The sequence below is a fragment of the Felis catus genome, chromosome A2, assembly GCF_018350175.1.
Source record: "Felis catus isolate Fca126 chromosome A2, F.catus_Fca126_mat1.0, whole genome shotgun sequence".
Taxonomy (NCBI): Eukaryota; Metazoa; Chordata; class Mammalia; order Carnivora; family Felidae; genus Felis; species Felis catus.
In genome coordinates, this window is record NC_058369.1 from 93,007,747 (window position 1) to 93,022,618 (window position 14,872).

At 34.8% G+C, this 14,872-nt stretch overlaps 1 protein-coding gene across 1 annotated transcript in view; it reads left to right on the forward strand.

Annotated features, from left to right (window-relative positions):
• Positions 1-14,872, forward strand: part of ZNF804B (zinc finger protein 804B) — a 516,223-nt gene that overhangs the window by 326,872 nt on the left and 174,479 nt on the right. The window lies entirely within an intron of this gene.

Below are 14,872 nucleotides of genomic sequence, written 5' to 3' on the forward strand. Positions count from 1 at the left end.
CATACTACCTCAAAAACATTATTATATTTCATTTGTTTCATGGGTAGAATGGAAATAAATATTTTTCACATAATTTGGCTTTCCAAATAACATCGTTCTGCCTTACATAAGGTCAAACAAAAATATAAGGTCCATAAAATATGTTATGTTAGAGAAAAATAAATTAAATTATAAATATAAAATTGCATTAAACTAGTATTATAAATTTGCCAAATACACAGTGGACATAACAAGAGGAAAAATTAAATGATCTGAAAGGCATCATATGCTTATGATTTTTTATAGAGATTTTTTTTCAGTAAACTTATTTATTGAAGTAGCACATGAATACAGATGTGTGCAAATTCTGTCTATAGAAATCCTTACCATTAATACAGATTCATTATTCATATTTTCAGAAAAAATAATAATAAAGTATTTATGTTTAACCTGAACCAGTCTATTCCCATTTGACCTCTTCCCATGTTATACAGAACTACAACTGTGCAGTTAAAGTGGATTAAAAGAATAAATCTCCATTAAAAATTTTTTTAATGTTTATTTATTATTTTTGAGAGAGACAGAGACAGAATGTGAGTGGGTTAGAGGCAGAGAGAGAGGGAGACACAGAATCCGAATCAGGCTCCAGGCTCTGAGCTGTCAGCACATAGCCCGACGTGGGTCTTGAACTCACGAGTTGTGAGATCATGACCTGAGCCGAAGTCGGATGTTCAACCGACTGAGCCACCCAGGCGTCCCAAAAGAATAAATCGTTTTTGAGTGTAGGTCCAGTGTCCTCTTCATTTAGGTTAATAGCTACCAACAGTGATGTCTTTTCAGCATGGCCAAATTTTCTTTCTCTATTTATAGTTTTTCAATGGTTTCAATATGCTGTTTTTTCTAGGCAATAATAAGTAAAGAGTTTCTGAAATATGTTTATTTTTCCAGGCTGCTGCTATTGTTGTCTCAAGTCCAGTAGACTTGACAGTGGTAAAATATACTAGGATATTCATGATTTTTCTCCCTTAGCTTTTTCATAGTTCTCTGATTAGATAGGCATTTGATTACATTAATAAATTATGCATATTTAAATAATAATTGTACCATGAACTTAAGTAAGAAATAATAGTTCTTTGCAGGGTTTTTATCTGTTGTAACCTTGTTTCATTTCTTAATGGAGAAATCAAGCTCTAGGCTAATTGCAGTCTTCCTTCTTAGTGAGTATTAATTAAACAATTATTAAGAGGTCAATGAAAAGGATTTTTTAAATTGAGAATAGAAAGACAAGACACCCAAATAAAGTATTTGTGCTGTCTCTGGTTTAATATGTATATGATTTATGACAATCATGGTTATTAAAAACCTTATGTTTCTGCCTTAGTTAAAAGACCTGGAAAATAGAAGGTAGTTTCATTATAACTGAGTGTTCTGCATCACCCACTCCACATGAAAAGTCCTAGGAAGTGAGACTCCATTTCTCTGTTTGACCTTAATGCCCAAAGGGGGTATTGTGAGTCTTCATAATCAGTGTGATTAAAATAAAATTACCTGTAATTATTTCTTGTACAGCTTTGAAGAGAAATGAAATATATTGTACCTAAAATTAATTTTAAGGATTCAAAGATTAGTCTTAATTTCTAGAGATAATAAAGCCTCCTCACCAGTTATACTGGTTAACAGTACAGTAACTTCATTTTCATGAAAGAGATTATACCCAGAGTCTTCATTCCTAGTTTATTTCTCAACATAGTCCCTTATATCTCCTCCTAACAACAAAATTATGAGATAATAATTGGAAGCTCTCTCTCTCTTGTTTAACAAGAATAGACTTTTAAATGGGCTGCATTCCATTAACGCACAGTAGTAGGCTGATTAATGGCCCCCAATACATCAGATCTTAATGCCTACAAAGACTTTGCAATATGATGAAGGATATTGAGGTAGAGCTATTATCCTGGGTTATCATGATGGGCCCTGCCTACAATCATATGTATCTTTATAAGAGGGAGGAAGAGTCAAATTGGACCACATGGAGACCAAGACGATGATATGAAGATGGAACTGAGAGAGATGTGAAGATGCTCGCCTTGAAGACTGGACTAGTGTGCCACAAACCTTGGCATTCTGGCAGCCATCAGAAGCTGGAAGTGGCAAGGGGCAGATTCTCCACGGGAGTCTCCAGAGCAAATGTGCTCCAGTTGATGACATGATTTTGGTCTCATGATACTGATTTCAGACCTCTAACCTTCCGAAATGTGACTGAATTTTCTGTTGTCAAGTTTGTAGTGATCTGTTACAGCAGCTGTAGGAATCTAATAGAGGCCCCATGTATCATCTACAGAGAAAGATATGTATGACAGCTACTGGGTTATGTTCTGCCAGAATGAATCTCATATGTTTCTTTCAACTTGAGTATTACCCCGGTAAGGTTATTTTCCAAGTTTGTCTTAAAAAAAAAAAAGAAAAAAAGAAAAGAAAAAACACCTCTACATTCTGTGTTCTTATAGCTTATTTACCATAACTGATTAACTCCCTGGTTACCTTTTAAAATAATTAAGATTGTACCTTTTGAAGGCTTTCTCCAATCATGACTCCAAATACAGCCATTCCCCAGTATGATGCCAAGTTGGATAAGTTCAAGTAATTTGCTCAATGGGGTGAAGTCTGAAGAGGTTCACATTGTGATGCTTTTCAGCCATATTGTTGATGCTGTCTTGACTGAATTGTAGGTATGTTAAACTTATGGTATTTGTGGCAGTGAGAAAATCTAGTATTCAAATTCCCATAATCATAAACCACGTGACTGGAAAAACAAGTTTTGAAAGGTTGTAATCATGATGCTTTCTTTTATAGTTTGCACATAAATATAAAATCATGCTTGGAGATTTTAAAAATATTCCAGTAAAGATTTTAGAGTTTGAGTTTTGTGACATATTCTCAAGATTGTTCGCGAATACTTCTTTTTTTTTTTCTGTTCAACTACCTTTACAAGTGATGGAAAATGTACCATTTGTCAGCAGATTTTGATTGTGCTGTAGGCTTGATATACAATAAGAGAAATTCTTTTGTGCTTCGAAGAATGTTTTTGCATTTGAAAACAGCAAAGTGCAATCAAGGAACAACTAATTTTAGACCAGAAAGGAACTGGATGTACTTTCTGTCACATGATGCAGAGTAAAAAACTTTCTTTTTTGAGGTTTGACATACTTTTTAAAATACTACCACATGCTTAACTCCTAATCTTACAATTATTTTTCCAAGTATTATAGTCTCATAGCTAAAAGAACTAAGGCTCAGAGCAATTAAATATCTTCCCTTTGGAGTACTGAGTCAGAACTGGGAGGCAGGTCCACCTAGTTTTTCCTATCTGCATTCAGCACTACCTTAACAATATGGTCATTCCATTAATTATTGTAATCATTTCATAGTTCTAAGGCTGTTTACCTTGATATACAGGAAATGAAGTTTTGAATATTTTCACTTAGTTATTGCAAAATCTGTCTTCTCTCAGAAATTACAGGAAAAATGTCATTCAGCAAATGATGAAATAGAGCCCAGCATTGTTTAAATGAAAGCAAAATGTTACCTCCTCAGTTTTATAGTGCACAGTAATGAGTTTTTCAAGAGAAAGAAAAGGATCTATAACATAAAGTGCCCCTGGTTCTCATACTTTTAATGTTATGAAATTAAGTTCCATCTTAAAGTGCAGTAACAAACTGTTTATTATCTTTTGCTTATTTTAGTTCACTAAAATAAAAGCAGGCTTAAACATATTTGGGCAGAACAAGGTAAAATCCCAAATCCTCATTAACATTTGTCTTTGTCACACTTTTGTCCAACTCCCCGTCCCCACCATTCATCACTCTAGAGTTTTCTTGCAGGAAGGAGTCCTAGGAGATTAGATGAGGTCTGTGATAATGGTGATGATGGTGATGTAGGTGACAATGACAAATCTGACACGAAAGGAAGTCCAACTGCGGAGAATACTATGATCCATTCCCACTTTTGTCTAGGTCAATGTCAGCTTTCTTTCAACATATACACTCTTGTTAAATTTTATAAGCTATAATGTCAATTAGGGCATCATCTTTAGACTCACTTCAACGAAAGAGTAAAGGAATATAATATTTTGAGTACTTACCATCTTCCAGGTACTGGACTGGGCTCTTGGCATACATGATCTCATGTGGCCACTGTAGTCTTTAGCGTCACTAACAGTGGTTTCCCATCCTCACTGCACAACAGGATTATATAGAGACATTAAAAATTGTTGATGCCTGGCCTAGACTTCACCCCAGAAAAATCACATCAGGATCTTTCAAGAGGCCTGAAACAGGTATCACTATTTTTTTTAATTCTCCCAAGTGGATTAAAAAATGAAGCTGGGGTAGGGAGAGGTTGTCAACTTCAAGGTAAAAATATTACTCTGTATTATCTCTGGTCAGTTTATAAAATTCGGGAGCCCTTTTTTCACTGAAAAAACTTTTTGGCAAAAAATACCTCTATGAAGTATGAGGTATTGAAATCTTAATTCAGCTTGCTTTTCCTCATTCTTCTTATAACCAGAATAAATCAATAATCCTAAAACTACGTAACTACTTATCCAAAGGGCTCTCATCTCTAACTCTGATACTCTTTAGTTTGTCTTCTCTGCACTCACTTTACTATTTCCTTCTGTAAGTCAAGAACATCTGGTCTAGGGAATTCCAGTGAAGAGAATTAGAAATTAGAATAAGGAACAGGACACATACATAGCACTTGGCTGTGCCCATTCAGTTCTATCAAGCAAGCTAATTACTCAGGACTCACCTAATTTGATAATCCTGACATGAGAAACTACCAAAGCATAAAGCCTATTAAAATTACTTAATTTAAGAAATATGAGTTTTTGATTGTCTTTCTCTGTTTTTTTGTTTGTTAACTCAACATGTTCAATATTGCTAGCAAAATGCATTCCCAAGTGAGTTGGTTTCCTTTGACCTACCTAGCATCTTTTCTCCTCTAATGGACTGAAAAAAGAAATGGCACAAGGTATAGAGATACTAGTAAAATTCAGCTAACGGCCCTCACGAGGCATAAAAGAGTTATCACAGATAATTCCTTTCTTAAAATAATACTGCTTCAGGTACACCATTTTCTTTTCTTTTAAAAATGAAGATTAAAAAAAACCCACCACTCTTCCCCCAAATTAAAAAAAATAACAATTTTTGATAGCGCTTCAAATATTTTGCAAAGGAAAATAATAATAGTAGTAATGATTATAATTTTAAAATAGTCTTCTCAATAGAGGAAGATGTTTGAGGATGTTAATGACCAATGTGTTGAGTCAGATAATTCAGGAATCTGCATTGCTTTATTTATTTATTTATTTATTTATTTATTTTGGTCAGAATACAGTCTTAATTTTATTTAGAGAAGATAATATTTTTTAATATGAAATTTATTGTCAAATTGGTTTTCATACAACACCAGTGCTCATCCCAACAGGTGCCCTCCTCAATGCCCATCACCCACTTTCCCCTCCCTCCCACCCCCCCATCAACCCTCAGTTTATGCTCAGTTTTTAAGAGTCTCTGATGGTTTGGCTCCCTCCCTCTATAACTTTTTTTTTCCTTCCCCTCCCCCATGGTCTTCTGTGAAATATGGACTTTTGTTGCATTGCCTTTTCTAATAAGAATGGAGCCACCACTTATGTGGCACCTACTGTCTAAGATATTGCACGTATATTATCTGAGTTAGTCATCACAAAATATGTCTGTCATTTTCCCATCTTATAAGGACAGCACCTGAGATTCAGAAAGGTTAAGGAACTTGTCTAAGTGGCAAAGCCAAGGTGTGAATTCACAGCATGTGCTCTCTCAAACCACCATGCTGTCTGCTCCACAGGACTATGACAAACCAGTAGAGAACCAATTGGTTTGTGCTTACACCAAATATTTGCTTTTTAGGTTAGAAGTCATGAAAGTCTCTGGTTTCCTGCAGGGGTTAGATCCATATATAAGAATAATATGAGTTCTTCCTATAATTTTACCTAGTAAGACTTATATTCTGTCAAGACTGTGTATAAGTTGTGAAGATGACTCCAATATGGTAATGTACCTAGAAGACTTGACAGCTTATCTTAAACATTTTCCTCTATATTACAGAACTATTTTTAGTAATAATCATGAAATTAAATAAATGATTAAGATGACTAGAAAAGTAATACAGTTAAACATTTTTACTGAACTTTTACATGAATATATGCAATTAAGAAATAAATGTTATAGTACAAAAATGTAATATGTTGTATTTTTAAATTACATTAATGTATTTTTAGAAAACAAAAAAAAAATCCACACAGTGGTCTATCATAGTAGTGGATTATGACATACCAAGTTCAGTTTCTAGTCTTCTACAAATTTCCAAATTTTTAATACATACTCCGAAGAGTTATACACAAACATAGAATTAAAGTAAATCAATGTCTGATTCTTTATTTTTATATCATTATGCTATCAGTATGTTTTTATAAATTACTGTTTAAATTCAGATCTAGTGTCACAGAGACATGAACTGCACAGAAACGAACTTTGATGATTCCAAACTACTATGAACTTATTCTCAAAATAAATTGTATGTGCCTGGGTGTATATGAGTTGGGGTCAACTGTATAACTAGGAATTCTTTGAATTAACATCCATCCACAATAGCATTTATTAAAAGATAAGTAATAAAATGCTATACACATGCATATGTATAAATTATTTCAGATATTAAATTGGGTAATCATAATAGATGTATATTGAAATTTTATTTATTTATAAAATTGAAACACAGAAGAAACCATAGTAGTTATTAGAACTGCAATGTCCAATATGGTAGCCACTGGCCACAATGGTTATTTATAATAAATTTAAATTTATTAAAATTAAAGGAACTAAAACTACAGTCACATTAATTGCAATTCACATGTTGAATAGCCACATATAGTTAGTGACTACAGTGTTGGATAGCACAGTGTTGGATGTATAGAACATCCATACAGTGTTGTATGTATAGAATACTTACATCATTTCATAACATTTTGTTGGCCAGCACTGATTTGAAATTTAGTCCAGTCAAAATTTGACTGAGGGAAATACTTTATTACTAACATTGTTTAGAAGTGACAGTGCAAGGGGATAATAAAAATCAGACTAACTTTTAGTAGGTGTTGCCATTATATAAAAATTCTCTATAGACAAAGTACCCCTTATTGCCTTCACTGGGAACAGTTACTCCCCTGGCTTGTCCTGGATTTGCCACTGCTCCAGGAATCCATTAATCCTTTTATGGCTCTCATCTAAACTCTTGCAGATATGTGGTGGGATTTAAGTTTCCTTCACCCCCTTAATAAGGCATTATCATAATTAGTGTGGTTTGGATGCCAGGTTATCCTATCTCCTGAGAGAACATGCTCCAACGGCCATTCTCCATTTTTCTCCACTTACTGGCAATTCATCATAAATCTAAGCAATCTGTGCCTTACTCTTATAAAAATTCACATTCTTGTACCTTGGCTTTGTCTTACAACGCTAATCAACTTTTAACCATTACATTTCTTTCTATATTCTATTTCCTGAAATAGTACTCCATGGTCATGGTCTGTTTGTGTCCCAGTCATTCTTCATTCCACTGCAGTCTATCTTTCACAAAATCTGCACTGGGTATAGCCACCCCAGTGTGTATAGAAAGTCATCCCTGACCCACCTCTGCTCTTTTATAGTATTGGTGCATTCTGTATTGATACTACTTTTCATGGTGTACTTGAAAGGTAGATTTCCTGTCTCTTATGCTCAACAGAATATAAACTCCTAGAAGATATTAGAAATATCTCATTCAATTCTGAGCCCCCAGGATTTGGTTCAGTGCTTGTATAGAGTGGTAACTAAGTAAACATTTGTGGAATAAAGGAGGGAAAGGAAGGAAAGAAGGGAAGGAGTGTTACTATTATTTTGAATAACTTATTTGTGAGTTAGGAGTAGGGGCAAGATGGGGCACCTGGGTGGCTCAGTTAGTTAAGCGTCCAACTTCAGCTCTGGTCATGATCTCGCGGTACCAGGTCATGATCTTGCGGTTCATGGGTTCAAGCCCCATGTCGGGCTCTGTGCTGACAGCTCAGAGCCTGGAGCCTGCTTCAGATTCTGTGTCTCCCTCTCTCTCTGCCCCTCCCCTGCTCATATTCTCTCTCTCTCTCTCTCTCTCTCTCTCAAAAATAAATAAACATTAAAGAAAATTTTAATGGACGAGGGGCAAGAGTATGAGCAATTAAAATGAAATGTATGAATGTCAGCTACATGTTCAAGACTATAGAATACTTGAGGTGTATTACTATAGCAAATCAATTTTTCAGTATGTCAAGGTCCTCCCTAATGCTCAGACAATTACTGATGTTTGATAACCTATTAGAAATTGTTATCCTGAAATTCTTTGTGGTTCTGTTCAGTTCAGTGTAACAAATATAATAAACGGCTTTCTTTTTGTTCAGCACTCTGCTAGAAACTGATGATCCTAAGATGACTAAAACATTTTATCTGCCCTTAAGAGGTAAATTTATTTGTTAGGAACAAGGCACACACACACAAAAGAAAGATAACTATGATGATAATGAGAGTAAATGTCATTTAGCACCCACAGTTTGCCGCACTAAGTGCAGCAAATCTTGACTTTGGGAGAGCTAAGGTAGAAATTACCAGCGGGGTACGTTTGCTCCCCTCATCACTTGTCATGGTAGGCTGTCTAATAGTTTATGCTGGATGAAAAGCATCAGTAAACACAGTTCTGGGGGGGGGGTAGATAGGGAGTTCTGGGTTTAAACAGCACATCATAAATCCCACTGTTTTTCTCTTAAAACAACCAAATCCAGGTAACAACACATCCCCAGAAATAAGGAAACTCTTTCCCAGTTTAGCTGTAAATTAATTCTGTCCTGAACAGAAAGACTGGTGATAATGATGAAAATGCAAGGGAAGAAGCTTTGGCTGGGGGGAATTTAGGGGAAAGATAATGAGGAACCACAGATGAACACACATAGTGAAATAACAGGAGAGATGTTTTCCTAGTGCTCTCTCTGCCTGGGCGACTGGTAGATGTGAATGCCAATAATACAATAACGTTAGTTACTATGAAGCACTTACTGTAAGCCAGTAATTGTGTTAAGCACTTCACATACATAACCTTTAATGACATAACAATCCTGTGAAATGACAGTGATCCCTCATTTATAGGTGAGAAGACTGAGGCTTAGGGAGAATAAGCCATTTATCAAAGTTTACATAAAGAGAAAATAGTAAAGCTCTATCAGCCTGTCTCCAAAATCAGTGATCATGATTTTACAGTGTGGTCTACAGGGGTAGGTAAGTAGAGATCTTTGTTTTTATTTAGGACCAAATGCACAAAGGGATCTGGTTGGTAATTCTAAAGTACAGTTTTCTGGGTTTTGATAACTGCAAGGTCCTTGAAGAAAATATGGGAAGCAGTCTCATCTCAGAAAGACTTGCTCTCATTTAAGCATCCTTCTTCTCTTTGTCCACATTTGTAGGCAATCCAGGACTGGTTGGGTAGTGTTGTGTTTTTTATTGCTCCCATGACCAATATTTGGCATCATGATTGACTTTCATTCTTCTCAAGAAGAAAACTCTAGAGACAAGATTGCCTAGTTCTTTCCAGCTGTACTTAATTCTGGCTTGTCACTATGACAAATATCAGGAAAATGACGTGGCTTCCTTCTTAATCTCTTAAGCTTAAGGGGGTGTCTAACAACAGGCCTGATTCTGGTGATGAGCTGGCTGTCACATCTGTGATGGCAGCCACGAGAAGAGCTAAATAGAGGTTTAACAACTTAATGGTATACTAATAAGATCATTGTAAACAGGAGCAGTCCATTTCCTGAAGTGGTCATATGAACATATTATGCTGTATCATATAGATATAGATATCAATATGAATACATCTGTATGATGCACAGTATGTATATACACACACAAGCTACAGAACCACCCCTTTTATAAATACAGAAATAGAAATTATCAAAATAAATTGTACTTTTTTGCTATTCTCCTTAATCCTTTTTTCAAAGAAACCAATTTATACATCGATAAATCTCTAGTTTTTGAGTTTCACTAAAAAAAATCCTAATAGTCTTACTTAACCAGTATTGGATATAATTACACATTCTTGAGTGTTTCATTAAAGAAGGAAGAAACCTGGCTCTAGTTTTAGCTTAAATTTTTTTTTAATTAAAACATAAAATTTAAAACTTGGGCACACTGTTTTTTTGAATGCTTAGAGAGTAAGTTTTTGCTATTTCTAGAGTAATGAGTGATCCTACACTTCCTGCCTCTAGGTCTTGACATGTTTGTTACAGAACAGAGTGAGTAAATTACAACAATCAGTATTTTGTGTCTGCCTCCTTTGCTCCGAAGTGACTGCAACCGCTAATTTTAGAGCACTGTGCTGAAATTCCAATAATCTAAGGTAATTTAAAATGAGCATCCTATAATGTTTATGAGAGAACAAAATGTATTTTATAAGAGATATTTTTCTTTGGTTATTATTTCAAAATTAGTTTGTTTCTGTGCTAACAACAACAACAACAACAAAAGGCTCAAGTAACATATTGGTATTCTGGTTCCATGAAAAGTTAAATAGGTTTTGTTGAAGAAAATAGATTTTATAAGAAGGGATTGAAAAATTTGGGGCAATGCATATTGCATAAACCTCTATGGTCGTTTATAGTATACCACTTTGCCTTATGAATGTCTGAAAGGGCAGTGTCGTATATTGGGTTTTCTAAAAATAGTCAACTCTAAATCTGTTTTCAAGAGGATTCCATGGTCATGGAATACCCTTTGGGGGAATATTAAATTAAACAGTCTTAAAACTTCTGGGAAGTGAAGCTAATGCCAGTTTTGTATTAATACCAGTCTCCAGTCAAAGCACAAAGTAATTCTGACCCAGATTGATAAGCTTCTGTTTTATTAATAATCTTTACTCGCCTTACAAATAATTTTTAGAACTTGTTCATGTCTGAAAACAAGAATATTAGTCAAGGGTATATCATTAGTTATTATCAAAAACATATCAAAATTTTATATGCCATTGTTGGAATTTAAAGGCTTTTATTTTCAGGCTTTTTACCTCTTAAAAAAATAAGTTCGATTTTCTTTTGGTGACACTATGGTTTCTGGAACCCATAGAGGCCCAGCTGTTCATCTCCTTCTACAGGTTCCAAGGCCATGGGTTCTTTATTCACCGAGATTTGAGACTAAATCTTTTGTCTCTTCTGTAAATTATACACTGTGTGATCCCACACGAAGACCTGTAGGTTGTTAAAGCACCATTAGTATACTGAGATAGTGACAAGATAAATAGATCTTACCTAAATAGCTTTACCTTTTATAACTCACATCTCTCTCAAGAAAATGATATCTTCTCTACCTACCTCACAAGAATGTCAGAAAATAAAAATGAAAGGAACGCATTGCATGTGAAAATGTTTTGTACATTGCAAAGCAGCCTACAAAGACAAGAAACTTCAATAATGATAATGATCATAATTCCCAATTGTACGTGATGGATTCTGAAAAGTAGAGCAGCTTATAAGTTAACCAGAGACAAAACCATCTCTGGCTCAAATACATATTGTGTCAAGGCAAATGTTTACTTCAAAACATTATTCATGTTGGGAAAACACTAGAAGAGATAAGTAAATATTGATATTGATTTTCAGGAGCTTTCTAAAAATTCAGAAATGAACTCTTCAAGAAACTATGAGAGTAAAAATAATTGAATGGTGATTTTTTTTTTCCTTTTGGTCTTGGGTTTATTTTTTTGGACTATTTTTCTCCTTACACATTGGAGGAACACAATTCCCATAACAGTTTTTTTTTTCTTCCCCAAGTTATTGTATTGTTCAAGGTAGAGTTATTTTGAGTGGAAGTCTCTGAGGCATTGAAGAGAAAATACTGAAAGTGTCTCAATGATCAGAATATTTCCTTCTTGGGAAAGTTATATAGTACTTTTAAAAGTACAGGTCAGAATGTGTCTTTGCACTCAATTTTGATTTTTGTGTAACTCCCAGATATTTCTACAGCGACTAGATATCCAAGGAAGTAGTTAAGAGAAAGAAATGTAAACCCAGCTAACATGTAGTTCTTTTTGGTGCCAAAGAAAAGCCATAGTGTTATACTCCTGAATGACATACTTTTTGATTCACACAAATCACCTACTTTACGTGGTTAAATCACATATGTTTTAATTTTATTTAATATATTTTTAAGAAAAAAATATGTAATTGTATTTTTTGATGATAAATTCAAGTTAAAGATAAAAAAAATCATTAAAGTCCATTTTTATTTTAACTACAAACATTTGTAATTACTATGGTGATGTAAAACCTTTAGGAATTTATTCTACCCCATGCAATCAGTTTTTCCATAGGAAAATGGGATCTGACTATGCATAAGTTTTCATAACTTTTGGCACTTAAATATTTTTGTGGGCATTTTTGTGGACATCATAATTACACATTGTAGTTTTTAGTATTTTCATAGCATTGCATTGTAATGAATATTATAATTTTTAACTAATTCTAGTTGTTGGGCATTTAAGTTCTTTTTTCCTAAAGAGTACTTTGATGAATGTTGCCAAACTAACATTTTTATACATTATTGTAAATGTATATACACAGTTATTTTTTTTTCAGGGCCAAGCCCTAAGATGAGTAATTGTTTTAGCCAAAATTTAGCACTTATAAAAATTTACACATATTGCTAGATCCCCTTTGCGAAAATGTAGCAATTTTCTCTGCAACCTAAGTGTATGGAAATGCCCTTTTGCTCATCTGTATATCATTATGAATGTGTTAACAGAGATCTTTTCTCCTTTCCCAGTCTGATACATAAAAAACTGTTGTTTATTTCAGTCTGAATTTATGTTATTAATAATGAGGTCAACCATCTTTTCATGTATTTATTGGCCATTTCTTTTCCCTTGTGTAGAATATGTTAACGCCCCCCTCCATTTTCATAGACTTGGTTCATATTTTTCGAATGGTTATTAACATTTTGTAATTAAAGATACTTTTTCACTATCTTTATTTTCTACTAAATACTAAAATACCTGTGTTTTCTGCTAAATAACTAAATTGTCTTTGCATCTGATGCGTCATTAAAAAGCACCCATTAATTCTGACACTAACTTTCTTGCTAGGAGTAGTAGGAGTAAGATTGTTGCCTTCCGAAGAGGGTCTGAGGCACAGAAATGAGAACTTCATAATCGTGTCTTATCTGTGGTTCTTAAGTGGTTGCTGCCCAGTGAGAGCAGCTGTGCCCACATTGGGCCAAGTGTTTGTGAGCGAGGTCCGAGCCCTCCTTGTAGCAAACTTTAGTGTAGTGCCCATCTATAGCTGATTCTTGGACACTCTGCACCCCCATTTCTTCCAGGGGCAGGCTTAGGAATCTTCATTTAATCTCTAGGTGTTTCTTTCTTTTTTTTAGCTTTATTTAAATGTTTATTTATTTTTGAGGGGGCGGAGGGTAAAGAGGGAGGGAGGGAAAAGGAATGAGGCAGGGGCAGAGAGAGAGAGAGAGAGACAGAGACAGAATCTGAGGCAGGCTCCAGGCTCTGAGCCGTCAACACAGATCCTGATGTGGGGCTTAAATTCAAAAACCATGAGATCATGACCTGATCCACTGTCAGACACTTAACCAACTGAGCCACCCAGGTGCCTCTATTTCTAGGTGTTTCTTACACATGCTGAAGTTTGAGAATGCATGCTTTTGTTAATATTTGAATATTAGTCCCCACGTATATTGAAGACAGTACTATCAAAAGAGACCTTTGGAAAGCTGTTTTGTTTGTTTGCTGTTTGGTTTTTAATCTTCAGTGCTCCTTCCTTTATGCTTGAAGCTTTATAGAGACACTGTCTTACATATTCAAAACTTGAAGTTCAAGTAACTCAGCAAAGTGATAACTCTTTGTGGGATGAGAACTACACAGCATCGTATTTTCTTGGGTCATTATGACTTCCATTATGTCTGGAGTTAAAATTAATACTCAATTTTTAAAAATTCCATTGGCTTGCACATTGGACATAATTATCTACCTCAGTTACATGATGTTAGGGCCTTTACCCTTATTTTAATGTTGTTATTGCATATTTATCATTTATTAAAAATGACCACAAATCATTTGAGAAACAGGAAGGGAATGGAAATAAATATGCTGTACTCAAGAAAACTAATGTAACAGAATGTTCTCAAAAACAGAGCACAAACATATCTTTTCTTTCTAGTTGGATTTGAGGTCTCCAATGTGGAGACTAATATAGTAGAGGCCAGACTCTTCTGTATGTGATAATTAACACTTTCTGAGTGCTTGTTACAAGCTAGGAACTGTGCTAAGACATTGATATATATTATGCCCTCATATTATTTGATGAGGCTAAACACTACCACCAGTTAGTATCACCATTCACAGATTAGGGTAGCAGGCATGGAGAATTTCAGTAACTTCCTCCTGATTATCTGGCAGGTTGGTGGCAGAGCCAGGATTTGAGCCCAGGTCTGTCACCTGGCTCCAGGACATGTGCTCCTCTCCTCCTCCTCCTTCTTCTTCTTTTTAAAATTTAAACAAATTTTAATTACATGAATGTTGTCACATAATTGGATAGTTAGCTACTTTCCACACAATTATTCTTGCTTTCCACAGAGAGGCTGCTCCTTAACTTTTCATCTGGAGATGGCAAGCACTAAAATCCCAATTTTAACAGAATAGTCGTAAAAATTTCCCAGTGATTTATGTTGAAAGTAGTATGTTGGTACGTGGCTCTTGCATTCAGTACAGGAATGTACAAATGTCTTTTTATTTA